This window comes from Mustela nivalis (assembly GCF_964662115.1).
Source record: "Mustela nivalis genome assembly, chromosome: 8".
Lineage (NCBI taxonomy): Eukaryota > Metazoa > Chordata > Mammalia > Carnivora > Mustelidae > Mustela > Mustela nivalis.
The window spans coordinates 139234018-139250829 of NC_139027.1; positions in this window are offsets into that span (position 1 = coordinate 139234018).

The window sequence follows — 16812 nt, forward strand, 5'->3', positions numbered from 1 at the left end:
ATATGCAGATCCTAGACTGGGTGCTGGTGATTTAGACCACGGGTCAGCAGACTCTGGACCTTTGGCCCACCTCCTATTTTAATAAATAAAACTTCATAAAATCATAGTCACACTCGTTTATTCACATATTGTCTCCACTTCTCTCCACCTACAATGGCAGAGTTGAATAGTTGTAATGAAGGCCCTATGGCCCAGAAAGCTGAAAATACATTCTGTTTCACCCTTTTCAGAAAAAGTTGGCCAACCCCTAACTTAGATAAACTTGGTTCCTGCCCTCATGGACCTTACCTACAATGAGGAAAGAAAAACATTCTAAAACTAATGTACCGGAAATTACTTACTTGACCCTTTTCTGTGCTGCAAAGGAGAAGCATGAGTGCTCTAAGAACATGTAACAGGCTCCTGGCCAAGGCCTAAAGGAATGGCTGATGCCTAAGGGAGACAGTGGAAGTGTAAAGCACTTGGAAGCCGTGACATTTAAATATTGAAAGATGAGTGGATTATATAGTCTATAATTTTAGCTGTGTTGGAAGGTGCATGGTAGTACCTCATTCTGGTTTTAATTTCCATGTCCCAAAGATGGAGGGAGGGCAGATGTGCAGAGGGAGACTGGAGGGGCAGAATGGCTAAATTTCCATTGTCCAAAGAAAACTCCAATTTAAGTCCAAGCCAGATGACTCTAAGGGCCCATGCTTCCCTCCACTCTGCCCAGTGTGACATATTTGGCCATTAGGGAAGACCATGAATATGGGAGGAGAACTTAGGACAGGAGAAGGAATGGACACCGAGTTCTGCAGGGGACAAGGTCCAAATCGTAGGTTGGAAATAAGGGCCTGGCCCTAAGGAGAAAGGCTGGAGAAGTTGACTTGAGACTACATTGCGCAGGTGAAGCTGAGTTGTGGGAGGGGATGAGAGCACTGGGAAACATGGGGAGCAGAGCACAGCTGAGGAGGATGTGCAAGACGAGCTTTGTGGGAGGTCGGGTGGGGGGGTGGCAGCAGGAGATGACAGTAAGGGAGAATTCTCACGGAGGAAGAGAACTAGAGAAGACAAGAGTTTTGTCCCAACTCAGCCTGTGGTGAATGATGTTGGAGCCTCCCCTGACCTCCGGGACCTGGGCCCTGTTGATTCACCAGCCTCCTGGTCACCCCTCCAACATAATCCTTTTCTCCTGCCTCATAGTTCTGCTGTCTGCTGTGCTACTCACTCCCTCACCACCACCAACTAGTTAACTTCTACTCTTGAAAAACTTTCGATTACAGTATTTTTCAAAGAGCAAAGATGTTTAATTTTGATAAAGTTCAATTGATCAATTTTTTTGTAGTTCATATTTTTCGTGTCCTCTACGTCCAAAATCACAGATTTCTCCTGTGCTTTCTTTTAGAATTTTAATAGCTTTATGTTTTAAATTTTACTTTATGACCTATTTCTACTAGCTTTAGTTTACCGTGAGAGGGAATTCCGGAATCATTTTTTCATGTGTCGATGTAGTCATTATAGCAACATTTGTTAAGTTAATTGTGCATTTATTAAATTACCTTGATGCCTTTGTCAAAAATAAACTGATAAGTATTGTGGGTTTATTTCCGTTCCATTGATCTGTTTGTGTCTCCTTGTGCTGGTATGATAAACAGTCCTGATTCTTGTAGATTTATAGAAAGTCTTGAAATCAGGCAATATGTAGCCTCCCATTGTATGTATATTTTTCAAATCTGTTTGGCTTTCTCAGTCGTTTGTATTTATTTAAATTTTAGAATCACAATGACCAATTTCTGAAAAAAAGCTGAAATTTTGATTGGGAATGTAGCAAATCTATTGATTAATTTGGGGAGAATTGGCAATATTGCATCTTATCCATAAACATGGTATATTTCTGTTCTAATTTAGTTCTGATTTCTGTCAACAAAGTTTTTCGGTTGTCCCTGTGCAGGCTTTTCACATATTTTGTTAAATTTATCCCAAAGTATTTCATGTTACTTTATGATTCATAGATGGAATTTTTTCATTTTAACTTTTAATTATTGCTAATATGTAAAATAAATTTGATTTTTACATATTGGCCTTGTGACTTTCTAAATTCAGTTAGTTCAGGTACCTTTCTCATAGATTCCTTGGGATTTCCTTAGGTGTACGATCATGTCCTATGTAATAAAGAGTTTTACATCTTCCTTTCCAATGTATATGTCTTTTATTTCTTTTACTTGCCTGGTTATATTAGCTGGGACCTCCAGTACGTTGTTGAGAAATGGCAGGAGCAGATGTCCTTACTTTATTCCTTGTCTTTGAGTGGGAAGGATTAGGTCTTTTACTGAGGATTTTTCTAGGTGCCCACTATCAGGTTGAGAATATTCTCCTCTATCTCTAAATCAGTGAGATCTTTCAACAAGAATCGTGTTGAATTCTTTAAGGTGGTTTTTGTTTTGGTTTTGGTTTTACGTCTTGTGAACTGTTCTTATGATTTTTCTTTTTAATCTTGAAAGAATGAGTTACAGCAATTTATACTAAAATATTAATTGTGCTCCTAGGATAAATTTCACTTGGTTATTATGCATTATTTCATACATTATTGGGTTTGATTTATTAAAATTTTGCTAAGGATATTTGCCTCCATGAAGTGGATAATTGTAGTTTTTTGTAACATCTTTCTCTAGTTTTGGTATCAGGACTTCATAAAATAAGTCGGGAGGTGTTTTCTCATCTTCTTTTTGAAAGAGTTTATGTGGAATTGGTATTACTTCTTAAAGGTTTGGTATGATTCACAAATGAAGCCATCTGAGCAGGGAGTTTTCTTTGTCAGAAAAATTTTAACTACAGATTCAATTTCTTTAATAGATTCAGACATATTCCCAAGTAAGCTTTGGCAGGTAGTATCTTTCGATGAATTTGTCTATCATATCTATTCAATTTATTGGCAGAAAATTCATTAAATTTTTAATTATCCTTTTAATATCTTTAGGATATATCCAGCTATATTACGTTTATTAATTTTAATGATTATCTCAAAGGACCAGTTTATTTCATTAATATTTTTCTATTTTCTATTTCATTGTTTTTTACTTTTATCTTTTTCTTCTGCCTTCATTTAGGTGTTTTGGCATAATTTGTTCTTTCTTTTAAACTTATTAACCCAGAGGTTTAGAATAGTGATTTTTAGGGCCTTTTTTTTCCTTATGTGAGCATTTAGAACTATAAATTTCCCTGTTAAGTACTGGTTTAAGTAAATCCCACAAGATTTTTTTTTTTTTTTAAGATTTTATTTATTTATTTAACAGAGAGAAATCACAAGTAGATGGAGAGGCAGGCAGAGAGAGAGAGAGAGAGAGAGAGGGAAGCAGGCTCCCTACCAAGCAGAGAGCCCAATGCGGGACTCGATCCCAGGACCCTGAGATCATGACCCGAGCCGAAGGCAGCGGCTTAACCCACTGAGCCACCCAGGCGCCCCCCACAAGATTTTAATACACCATATTTTCATTTTCATTTAGTTCAGAGTATTTATTTCCCTTGTGACTTGTTTGACCTGTTGGTTGTTGGAAAGTATTCTCTAACCTCCAGTTATTCAGGGATTTTCCAGAAATTTTTTGATTATTGATTTCTACTTTAAATCTGTTCTGGTCAGAAAATATACTCACTGTTATTTCAGATCTTTTACATTTGGCATTTGTTTCATGGCCTCGAATATGGTCTTCATGAATGTCCCACATATATGAGAAAAGAACGTGTTCTATAAATGTTAAATTACTCAGTTTGGTTAATAGCACCGTTTGTGTCTTCTGTACCTTTACTGATTTTTTCCCTCTCATTTGCAGTGACAGGAATGTTTGAAATCACCCTAATTGAGAATTTGTCTATTTCTCTTTTGTAATTTGATCAATTTTTGTTCATGTATTTTGAAGCTCTTATTATTGAGTGTTTCTACATGTAGCATTGTTATTTTTCTTGATAACCTGACCCCCTCACCATCATGAAATGCTTTTTCCCTGGTAACAGCCCTGATTCTGAAATTCTACTTTGTCTCATATTAATACAGGCTCTTCAGCTCTCTGTTGATTAGTGTTTGCTTATCTTTTCCCATCCATTTCCATTTAACCTATTTGTATCTATGTATTTGAAGGAGGTTTCTTGTAGACAGCATTATCGGTCCTGCTTTTACATTTAATCTGACAGTCCCTGCTTTTAAATTGGAGTGTGGAGACCTTTACTGTCCAGCACAGTTGCCAAAGCCACATGTGGCTATTCGAATTTAAGTTAAAATTAAAAATTCAGTTCCTCAGTCACACTAGCTATCTTTCAGTCCTCCTTGCAGAAAGCTATGTTACATAATACTGATTTAAACCATTTTTATTTATTACAAGTATCAACATGGTTTGGTTTAAATCTACCATCTTGCTATATTTTCGTATTTGGCCCATGTTAATGATTCCATTTCATCTTCACTGTTGGCTTGTTAGCTCCATTTCTTTGTTTTATTATTGTAGTGGTTGCACTAGGATTTACAGTATACTTCTTTTTCAGTCTACTTTCAAATAATACACAATTTCACATATGGTATAAGAACCTTATGAGAGCATAGCTTCATTTTCCCTCTCGTCCTTTGTGCTATTAATGTCATGTTTTACTCCTGCATCTTATAAGATTCATAATACACTTTTTTTTTTGGCCTTAGCCATTGATCCTTTAAAGAGACTATTGGTCTTTTTTTCTGGGTCCTTGTGCCAGTATCACAGTTTCTTTACTTCTGTATCTTTGTAATAAGTCTTAATGCCCACTGATGTGTCTTCTGTGCTGTTAAGAATGTCTTGGCTTACATTTCCATATAAACTTTAAAAATCATCTTGTCCATTTTCACATATACCAACACACCAGTTTCTACTGATTTTGATTGGCATTCCACTGAATTTATAGATTGGTTTGGAAAGAAATGTCATCTTTATGATATTGAATTTTCTAATATATGACCTTTGATTATGCTTCCATTTATTAAACAAGCTTCTTTATTTTCTCTCAGTATTTTTTTTTCCACTTCTCTGTATAGTGGATTTACACATTTTTCCTTCGATTTATACTAAGGGGTTTGATGTTTCAAAGCAATTTTATGCTATTAAAATACTGCGTGGTATTGTTTTGAAATGTATTTATTTCTCATCCTAAACTCTTTCTTTTCTTATTGAATCGAGTAGGAGCTCCTGTACAGTACTGAATAGAAACGTGGCGCTGGGTGTTCTTATCTTACTCTAATCTTAGTGGGAAAGCTTTCACTGTCATACCATTAAATTAAATGTTTACTGTAGGTTTTTGGAACATATCCCTTATCACATTACAGGGTGTCCTTCTTTTCATCATTTGCTGGGATTTTTTTTTTCTTACATGAATAAGGGTAGGATTTATCAAAAGATTTTTCTACATCTACTCAGTCATGCAATTACTCTCTTTTATGCTATTAATATGGTATATTACACTGTTGAATTTTCATGGAATAAACCCACTTCGATTGTGACGTATTCTTTTAGTAATCACTGTTTTTAGTTTGCTGGTTTCTAGGATTTTTGTGTCTGTTTATAAGTAAGATTGTCATATAATAATCCCTTTTGTAATGTATATGCAAGTTTGGTGTCAGGTTTTGCTTCCCTGGTAAATGAGTTGGGAAACTCTTTGGTGCAAGAGTTTGTATAAAATTACTCTTATTTCTTAAGTGATTAGTAAAATTCATCAGTGATGCTGTCTGAGCTTTGCATTGTCCTTGTGGGATGGAGCTTAGGAGTCCATTTCTTTTCATAGTTGTAAGATTATTCATTTACAGATTTTCTATTCTTATATTGGTTTTGATAGATTGTGGGCTTTTGTGGGTTTTTTTTTTTTTAAGGTTTTTGACTCTTTCATATACATTTTCCAATTGGTGTAAAGAAAAGATTCTAAACTGATACCCCTTTTGCATTTCTGACATTAGTTTTGCCTCTAATCAGCTCTACAGTATGTCTACTTTCCAATTCATAAATTTCTGCTCTTATCTTGATTGTTTCTGTCCTGTTCAATATGCTGTTCTTTCTTAAGGTAGATGATCATATCATTGATTTCCAGTCTCTACTATTTTCACTTGTATTCCTTATATTTTTAAAACCTTAACCATCGCTCTTGCTGATTCCAACAAATTTTTATATGTCATAATTTCATTATCATTCATTTCAGAATATTTTCCACTTCCTATTAAGATAACATCCTTGGGGCGCCTGGGTGGCTCAGTGGGTTAAGCCGCTGCCTTCGGCTCAGGTCATGATCCCACGGTCCTGGGATCGAGCCCCACATCGGGCTCTCTGCTCAGCGGGGAGCCTGCTTCCTCCTCTCTCTCTCTGCCTGCCTCTCTGCCTGCTTGTCATCTCTGTCAAATAAATAAATAAAATCTTTAAAAAAAAAAAAAAAGATAACATCCTTGACTCAGCTGTCATTCAGATGTGTGTTTCTCACTTTTCAAGTACAAGGAGGCTCCCAGTTAACTCTGTGTTACTGATTGCTGACACAATTATATTGAGGTGACAGCATATTTTGCATGATTTAAATCCTTTAAAACGTGGTACAGTTTACTGTGTGGCACAGCATATGTCAATTTTGGTAAATATTCAGTATGTGTTTGAAAAGCTTTTGTATACTCTGCATCTGTTCTACGAATGGAGTTCGGTCAAGTTTATTGATCACGTTGTTCATTCTTTGTGTTCCTTGTTAGTTGCTTTCATCTGCCTGAACCCATCAGTTACTGAGAGCAGTGGGCTAGAATCCCCTCCGTGGCTATGTATTTGTTTACCCTTTGCCTTCGGCTTCATTTTATCAATGCCACAGCTCCATGCAGTGCCTACAAATTTAGAATTTTAGATCTTACAATGATGCAAACTTTCTAGCATCCTGAAATGTACTCTTTCAAGTTCTAGGGTACATTTTGCCTTGAAATCTGATTTGTCTGTTATCAGTGTAACAGCATTATTTCCTTCGGTTGGTATTTGCATGGTGTATTTTCTCATCCTTTTGTTTTTCAACCCTTCTGTATCTTTATATTCTTTTATATTCAAAGTGGGGCTCTTATAAGCAGCTTATGATTTGATTCTGTTGAAATATGCTACATATAACCCAACACCCTAATTAAAATCCAGAAATTTCCATCACCTCAGAAAGTTCTTCCGATGAGTCCCATTCCCCATCAGCAACCACCGTGGTGATCGCATTCCCTGTAGCTTACTTGGCCTGTTCTTGAATTACACATAAATGACATAAATGCTCTCTAGTTTCTTCTAGTTTCTTCTAGTGAAAGTTTTGGAGTTTCAGCCATGTTGTTGCATGTACTATAGTCCCCCCTCCCCCGCCCCGCCCAGTTTTTTAATTGGTGAATAATGTTCTCTTGTGTGAGTAGATCGCAGTTTATCTCTTCTGGTTATGGACATCCAGGTTATTTTCAGGTTTTGTCTGTTGTGAATATAGATACTGTGAACTTTCTTTTATAAGTCTTTGTATGGACATAGGTCTTCATTTCCTTCTGGGTAAATAACTAGGTTTAGAATTTCTAATTTGTTGTGCTCGCTTCGGCAGCACATATACTAGAATTTCTAATTTGTAGGATGAGTGGACATATAATTACATAAGTTTCCAGACAGCTGTCCAGAGTGGTTGTATCATCTTACCCTCCTGCTGTGATATGTAGAATTCCAGTTGCTTCACATTCTCACCAGTATTTGTCATTTAACTTTACTTTTCCTACTGTGTACAAACTGGTATCTCATTGTGCTTTTAGTCTGTATTTCCCAGATGACTGAGAATGTTAAGAACCTTTGAATATTCTTTTTTACCCTCATTTCTTTCATGAAGTCCCTCTTCAAGTCTTTTGTCCATTTTCATCTGGACTTTGTCTTATTTTTTAAACGATTTGTGGGGATTCTTTATGGTACCGCCCCTCCATACAACAAATACAGCTCTTTTGTCAGATATATTTACCCCGTATATTTTCTTCCATTCTGTGGTTTGCCTTTTCACTTCCTTAATGATGTCTTCTGACGAAAAGAAGTTTTAATTTTATTGAAGTACATGCTGTCAATTTTGTCTTTTCTGATTCATGCTTTTTTGGTCCTCTCTGAGAAAGCTCTCCCTGTCGCAAAATCTCGCGACATTCTTCTATGTTTTCTTCACAGTTTTAGCTTTACATTTAGTTCTTCAATCTGTCTCAAATTAATTTGTCTGTATTGTGAGACAGAGGTAAGGTGCAGTATGTTCCCGTGTGATTATGCAGTTGTCCCAACATCATTTGTTGAAAAGACTTTTGTTTTCTGCATTGAAAAAGCCTTGGCACCTTAGTCAAAAATTATAACATTGAAAAAAGTTGTAATTTTGAGTCTTCTGGGCTGTGCACTAGAATGGTTTCTGCTTCCATTAACAGCTCTCTTCATTGTTTCATGGGTTTAGGTGGGGGAGTCTTAAAAAGTATTTTTGTCAAAATTGTTTAATATTAATCCTTTTTCAACTAGTGTTAATGGAATTGTATTTTTTCATTTTGTTTACAACTATGTGGTACCTGTCTATGGAAGTACTGCTGATTCTTGTGTATTGACCTTATACACTGTAATCCTATTTAAATTCATTTATTCTAGGAGTTGTCTTGTAGATTCCTTGGGATTTTCTACATACATCATTATGTTGTCTGAAAGTAAAGACAGTGTGCATCCTTTCCATTTAGTTTTTCTCCATACCTTGCTGTACAGGCAAGGATTTCCAGTACCATATTGAATAAAGTAGTGACCAACACCCTTACCTTTTCACAATCTTATTGGAAAGTCATTCAACATCATACTGTTAAGTTTGGTATTAGTTGTAGGTTGTCATTTATTAAGATGAGGAAGTTTCCTTCTATTTATAGTTTGCTGAATGTTTTTATTAAGAATGGGTCTTGAGGGGATGCCTGGGTGGCTCAGTTGGTTAAGCAGCTGCCTTCGGCTCAGGTCGTGATCCCAGTGTCCTGGGATCGAGTCCCACATCGGGCTCCTTGCTCAGCAGGGAGTCTGCTTCTCCCTCTGCCTCTGCCTGCCATTCTGTCTGCCTGTGTTCACGCTCTCTCTCTCTCTCTCTCTCTGACAAATAAATTAAAAAAAAAAAAAAAAAAAAAAGAATGGGTCTTGAGGGATGCCTGGGTGGCTCAGTCGTTAAGTATCTGCCTTCGGCTCAAGTCATAACCCAGAGTCCTGGGATCGATCAAGCCGTGCATGGGTCTCCTTGCTCAGCGGGGAGCCTGCTTTTCCCTCTCCCACTCACCCTGCTGTATTCCCTCTCTTGCTGTGTGTGTCTCTCTCTCTCAAATAAGTAAAATCTTAAAAAAAAAAAAAAAAAAAAGGTATTGAGTTTTACCTTAATATTTTTCTACTTTTTTTTTTTTTAAGATTTTATTTATTTTAGAGAAAGAGCATGGTGGGGGGTGGTTTCAGGGCCAGAGGGAGCGAAAAGCTCAAGCAGACTCCAAGGTGAGCACAGAGCCCAACACAGTGCTCGATCTCATGACCCTGAGATTATGATCTGAGCCAAAACCACGAGTCAGACACTCAACCAACTATAGCACCCAGGTGCCCCATTCTGCATATTTAGATGATAACCTCGTTTTCTCCTTTTTTTTCTATTAATATGATGGATAATTGTATTAGTTATATATTATTAAGTAAGAAATCATCCTAGTGCTTAGCCTCTGGTAGCAACAAACATTATCTAGTCTTTCTGTGACCAGGAACCTGAGTGGCTTAGCTGGTGATGGTTCTCGCTCTGGCTCTCATGGTGTTGGGAGTCAGGATGTCAGTTGGGGCCGCTGTCAAGTGAAGGCTTGGCTGGGGCTAAAGGATCTGCTTCCAGGATGGTTCGCTCACAAGGCTGCTGGCTGGAGGCCTCAGTTCCTCTATCCTTTACCACATGAGCGTCTCGGTCCTCACAAAGCAGCCAACTTGCAGGGCAGGCGGTCCGAGAGCGAGAGCAGGGGGAAGTCTGCAGTGTCTTCTGTGGTCTATTTGGGAGCAGCCACCATGGCTTTTGTTGAGTAACTTAGACACCCATCCCAGACAGGCACCGTGCAGAGTACAGCAGCACTCCTGAAGGGGAGGCACATCATAAGAAGGAAGTTCGCAGATCTTGAGCCCCTACAGACGCGCTAAGTGAACTTCACAAGCGCAGCCGTACTTGGTGGATCCGTTCATGAGTCAACATCAGAGAAACCGAAACTGAGAATACCGTTCTGCAACACAGCAGGCTGGCGGTCTTCAAAAGTCGAAAAAGTCGAGGAAAGACTAAGAAACTGATCCAGATTAACAGAGACTGAAGAGTCATGACAACTAAATACAGCATGTGATTTTGAACTGAATGTTTTACCAAAAAGGCTATCACTGGAACAACTGGCAAAACTCAGATGAGTTCTGAGAAATAAATGGTAGTAACGTGTCGGTGTTAATTTCATGATTTTTATGGTCTTGTTCTGCTCATGTAGGAGCGTATTCTGGCTGTTAGGAAATGTCCACTAACCTTCAGAGGTAATGAGGCAGCTTATTGTCCCATTGTTCAGGATAAATTAATTCTGTGCTTAGAAGTTTTCTCTAAATTGGAGGCTGTTTAAAAAAAATTTTTTTTAATGGTGGTTATTATACTGCATTACAAGAAAGCATTACAAAACAACTGGCTTTTTTCCCTGATGTTATTACAGGACAACTGGCTATTTGATGTAAAACATGGTAACATTGTGTTGTTGCTGCCATCTTCACCTTCCGTGGGCTCTGAGAGCCCAGGCCACCTTACTCTCCCTAGACACGGGAGCCTCACTTTGGCCAGCCTTCGATACCTCCCTCGGGGCCATTCTGCCTCTCCACCTGAGTGGCCCACCGAGTAGCAACTTTGAGATTAAGGAGTTCTTACCACAGGAAAACAAGGAGGAAGAGCAAAAATAATTTCTTTTTATTTTACACACATAGTACTGTTCCCATGGCTCTTCATTGCTTCCTGTAGAAGTGAGTTTTCACTGGACGTCATTCGTTTCTCTTTGGCCTAAAGAACTTTTGTAGTATTTCATGTGTTCCGAGCTACTGGTGACAGATTCCCGCAGTTTTTGTTTGTCAGAAAGTGTCATGTCTGTACTGCATTCTCACATCTGAAGACTGTTTTTGCTAGAGAACAGATTTCTGGGCTGATCGTTGTTACCATATACCATAATGATTCAATATTTGTGCATATCATGAAATGATCACCGCAGTAGGTTTAGTTAACACCTATTACCACACATAGCTACAAAAACTTTTTTTCTTGAGATGCGAACTTTTGAGTTACTTGCTGAGCAACCTTCCAGTATGCAGGAGAGTGTTAGTGACTGTGGTACCGTGCTGCTCGTTGCCTTGTCAAGACGGGTGAAGGTGGTCAGAAGGTACAGACTCCCAGCTGTAAGTCCTGGGGATTTCATGTACAAGTTTTTCTACCCAAAATATGATGCATCTTTTTATTTGGCTGCTTTTAAGATCTGCTTTCTTTTGAGGCACCTGGATGGTGCAGTCAGTTGAGCGTCCGGCTCTCGGTTCCTGCTGGAGTCCTGATCTTAGGGTCATGCGGTCGAGCGCCCGGCAGGCTCTGTGCCCAGCAGGGAGTCTGCCTGAGATTCTTGCCCCGCCTTCTCCCTCCACCTGCACGTGCTCCCTCTTCCTCCCTCCTTCTCTCGCTCTCTGTCTTTCTCTCTCTCTCTCTAAAATAAATCAATAAAATCCTTTTAAAAAAAATCTGTAATTTTTTGTTTTCAGTTTACTCTAATAGGAGGTGCATAATATACTGTAGGTTCAATGGATTAGAGTTTCCTTGGATCAAAAATCTGATTATCTGGGACCTATGTTTCATCTCCCCCGTTCTTGCACTCCGCCAGTGGGATTCCAGTGCACAGATAGCAAGTTGTTAGGTACTGCCTAGCAGACGGCTGGATCCGGGGGTTTCTGGGCAGAGGGCACTTCCATCCTTCCCCCTCTCATCTGTCTGTAAGTTCAGTTGCTTCTTTCTTCTGTCTCTTAAGTATCTAGTATATTTTTTTCCACTCAGATACTGTCCTTACTTCTAGAATTTCATATGATTCCTTTTTTATATTTTACATGCTTTGATTTCCCATCTGTTCACTCAATATGACTCTTTTCCTTGAAGTCATGATTATATTTGTAGTAGCTTCTTTAAACTATGTGTCTGCTGATGCCAACATCTGGATCCGCTCAGGGTCTGTTGCTCTTTACTCTTTTTCTCTTGACCTTGGGTCCCATTTCTTTGCCTGTGTAGCATTTCCTCCTGTTTACTGGGCACTGCAGAAGACAGGTTGCAGAGATTTTAGACTCTCTCCTCTTTGGCTGAGGAGTGCTGAGTTTTGTTTAGCAGAAAGTTAAATTAGGAAGCTTGTTTTCACACTTGGTTAAGATGGTTCTGTCAGAGTGTCACCGTTAGCCTCGTGGCACATGCTTATTCCCAGGACATTGTCTTTACGTCTAAGGTCTTATCTCTGGATGTTCATTCAGTGTGTTCCCTGGACCCCTTTTAAGTTGGTAGGATTCAGACTTCCCACTCTTGCCTGAACTTGGCAGCAGCTGAAATCTGCGCCCAGCTTTTTCTTCCAGCCTTCCAGTTGTTCCTGTCCTTGGTGTCTCCCCGGGTGTGTGAAGTTTAGGTGTCAGCTGTGGTTTCGAGGTGGGTGTGCAGATGACTGAAGGCTACCTCCCCTGTGGCTCCTTCCTGCCCAGGCTTCCCCAGGCTTTCCAGCCACACTGGCGGCCTTGCCTGTCGTCCCTCAGCCAGGAACACCAGCTTTCCTCTGGACCAGGTTACCAGGGTGACTCTGGCACAGGCGACCGCCACGGCAGCTGGACTCACAGCTCCCCAACTAAACTTTTAATCAGAGTATTTATTTTACTTTTCTGATAGTTGCTGATGTCTTTATGTCTAAACCTACAGTTTTACACTTTGTTTTGTTTTTTTATTTACCCTGTGTTCTTTTATTGAATTTTGTTTGTAATGCTGTGTTTCTCCCTGTTGTTATCTTGGTAATTATAGATTCTTTTGTTATTCTTTAAGCTTTACTCTAGAAATTACCTTATGCATCCTCGACTTACTTGAGTCTAATATAAATTACTTTTACCGCATTCCAACAATGCAAGGTTCTCAAATCTAATTCTCTGCTTCCCGCCTTTTATGCTCCTACAGTGTATTTTAATTCTAGATCTCACAGGACATTCATTATTGTTACACAGTGAACTTTCCCGTTGATTTCCTGCATATGTTTACTCTCTGCAATGCCTTACGTTCCTGCCTGCAGTTCTCCCCTTCTATCAGGGATCATTTACTTGGTTCTGAAGAACAACACCATTTTGTATTTCCTTTAGTACACGCTTCTGGCACAGCGTTGTCTATCTGAAAATGTCTGAGTTTTATCTTATTATTGAGCTTTTATTTACATGAGATCAGATGTGTAGCTCTGTGAATGTTTACCTTGTGCTTTTTTATGTGCAGCAAGACCCAGAACCCCTCGGTTCCCTCAGCTGCCTCACCGGCCCAGCCTGCGTTCTGACTTCCCCTCCCCAGAGTGCCTGCGTGTGTTCCGACTTCTCACGAACGAGTGAACGAGTCTCGTTACACGTACTCCTGCGTGCTGCCTTCTCTTGCTCAAAACAGTTAATGAGATTTATCCCTGTTTTTGCTTTTATCAGGAGTTTGTTCCTTCTTACTGTTGACTAGCATTCTGCTCTGAGACTACACTGCAGTTTGCTTATCCGGTCGGTCTCCCGTTGGTGGGCTTTACATGGAGCCCAGTTCTGAGCTCTGCCGAATAAAGACGCTCTGAATTGTCCCACGCGGTTCTTTCCATGGGTGTATTGCTGTGTTACTGCTGAGCACATGCCTGAGGTAGAATTTCTGGTTAATAGGCATATTTGTTATCTATTTTGGTGTCACAGATTACCCCTTAGGTTATCAGTTTAAAAACACAATGAACGGGTATTACCGTCTCACGGTTTTCAGGCGTCAGGAATTCAGGAGCAGCTTAGTGCGGTGACTGGCTCTTGCCATCCAGAGCTCTCCACAGGACTGCTTGAGTGTCCCCGCAACACGAGAGCTGTCATCCTCAGAATGAGGAGTCCGCAAGAGCCCAAGATAGAAGCCACTGTGTCTTTATGACCTCACCTGTCATTTCCATCATGTCCTCTTGGTTACCCAGATCAGCCCTGTTCACTGTGGGAGTGGACTGCACAAGGACATCAGTGCCAGGAGTGAGGACCCTTGGGACTGTCTTTGATGCTGGCTACCACGATAGGTTTAGAGGCATGTTTAGGGGTGCCTGAGTGGCTCAGTCGGTAAAGCATGTGCCATTAGTTCAGGTCATGATCCAGGAGTCCTGGGGTCAAGGCCAGCATTGAGCGGCCTGCTCAGCAGGGAGTCTGCCTCTCCCTCTCCCTCTCCATCTGCTCCTCCCCCAGCTCACACCCTCCTGTGTGCACGCATGCGTGCTCTCTCTCTCTCTCTCTCTCTCTCTCTCATTCACTTGTTCTCTCTACCTCAAATAAAATCTTTTTGAGAACTAAATAAATGAAAGCATGTTTAACTGTTAAAGAGATCACTGTCCTAACCGAAGCGTTTGCACCTGCTCCCCCCTCCCGCCAGCACAAGAGGCTCCCGCACTGCACACCCTCCCTGATGGTTGTTTTTTTTAATTCTAGCAGGTCGTAATCATGTGTGAGGTTGGTTTTCACCAAATACAGAATTCTTGGTTTTCAGTTACTGTCTTTCGGACCTTGGAAAGTCTGCACCCATGTTCTTAGAGCCCCTCTGCTTTCATTGACATGGGTCAGTTCTGTTCCTCTCTTGATGCGAATGAGTCATTTTCCTCCTCCGAGTGCCTTCAAAGTTTCCTTTCGTCTTTGGGTTTCAGCAGTCTTCCTTTGATGTTCCAGGTGAAGTTGCCATGCTTGGGTTCATAGTATTTCTGGAACCTGTGGTTTGATGTCTTTCAAGTTGGAACATTCTCCGCCATTATCTCTTCAATATTGCTTTTGTTCCATTTTCCCCTGGCGCTCCCAGCCTGCTGTGACTGTGGTGCGCAAGGAGTTCATCTCTGTGTCTCTCCTGCTCCTCTGTATTTCCCATCATTTTTTGGCTCATGCTTCAGTCTAGGTATTTTTCCTAGCCCCTCATCCAGTTCATTAATCATTTTCTTCATCTAATTTTAGCCTGATTTTAAACCTACTTAAAGAACCATTAAGTTCTTAATTTCTGTTATTTTCCCAGAGTTCTAGAGTATTCATTAAGTTTTGTTTTAGTTTCCTTTTCTCTGCTGCAGTTGTTAATCTGGGTTTTGGTTTCTGTTTTTAATTTAATTTAATTATTTTAAGTCATCTCTACACCCAGTGTAGGGCTCAGACTCACCACCCCGAGATCAAGAGTCTTGTGCTCTACCACTGTACCAGCCAGGTCCCACTGGGTTTTTGTTTTCTTAAATGTATTAGGCAGTAGTTATTTTCAAGTCCCTTTTTTTAAATCCCCTTCCCAACCCCCAAGTCCATTTTTAATGACAAAAACACAGTGGAAAGGGTAATGGATTTTGCTTTTGTGAGTGAAAATTTTCATGACAAAAGTTAAAAATAAAGATGTCTGATAGCCAATCCATTCTCCAGATGACCTGTGTTTCCCTTCATTGTCTGTCTTTTGTCTTCGTTATTGATCACCCAGACTTATCCCCTTGTGTGCATAGCATTTTATTGTAATTTTATCTGTTTATTTGTGAGAAACAGAAAGAGAGGGAGGCAGAGGCAGAGGGAGAAGCAGGCTCCCTGCAGAGCAGGAACCCTAGTGCGAGGCTTGATCCCAGTACCCTGAGATCATGACACAAGCCAAAGGCAGAGGCTTAACGGACTGAGACACCCAGGCGCCCCTGCTTAACGTCTTTTAAATTGCATTCCAGCTATTGTTTGATTAAAGTTTTAGGAATAATTTGAGGCTCTAGATCCAAGTCAGCAGACTTACGACCCAGGAGCCAAATCCAGTCATGCCCCGTCCTTTCGATACTGTTTCTGGCTGCTTTCCTGCTACAGCAGCAAAACTGACAACAGACCATGGCATGCAGAACTGAAGACATCTGCTGTGTGCCCCTTTTGCAGGAAGAGTTTACCAGCTCCTGCTCTGCATGTTTTCCTCTGGAGACCCGAATCCAATCCCCACTACCGCTCTGCTTATCACTCGTGGGACAAATCCAAATGGTCGTTTTTAGTTTTGGTCTGCCTCCACGCCCGCAGTCCCTGCTGTGGCCTTCTGTGGCCTTCACCCCCAGCCCGAGGCTCTGGGCCCGGATGATGGCTTACTCTCTCACAGCCTCTGCCCTTGTCCATTGGCTTCTCTTTTCATTTCTGGCTGCCTGAGCTTACTGCTTACTGCAGAGTACACCTGCTGACTTCCGGCTCGTCATGTAAGACGTCCGTCATGTTGCTCTCTCCTTACGGAAGCTTTCTCTGAACCACATAACTTTGTCTGTTTTGCCAGCTTGCCACCTGGAACTGTGCTCTGACCTCCGTCCTGCTGATTTGACGGGTGTTTGCCGGGGCCCTTCCCTAGCGTGAGTTCTGTACGGCTTTGTTTCTCAGGCCTTGCATGGATTGGCCCTCTGGGTATGTTTCTGAGGGGATGGGCAGGAAAGATGTCACATCGTTCGCCCCAGGGTGTTCCTTCGCTCTAGCGTGCAACGACTCCTGTACTTGGTGGAACCTGGCTATCTGAATTGAGCCTTTCTTTGACTCTCTGTCTAAAGTCTTGATCTAC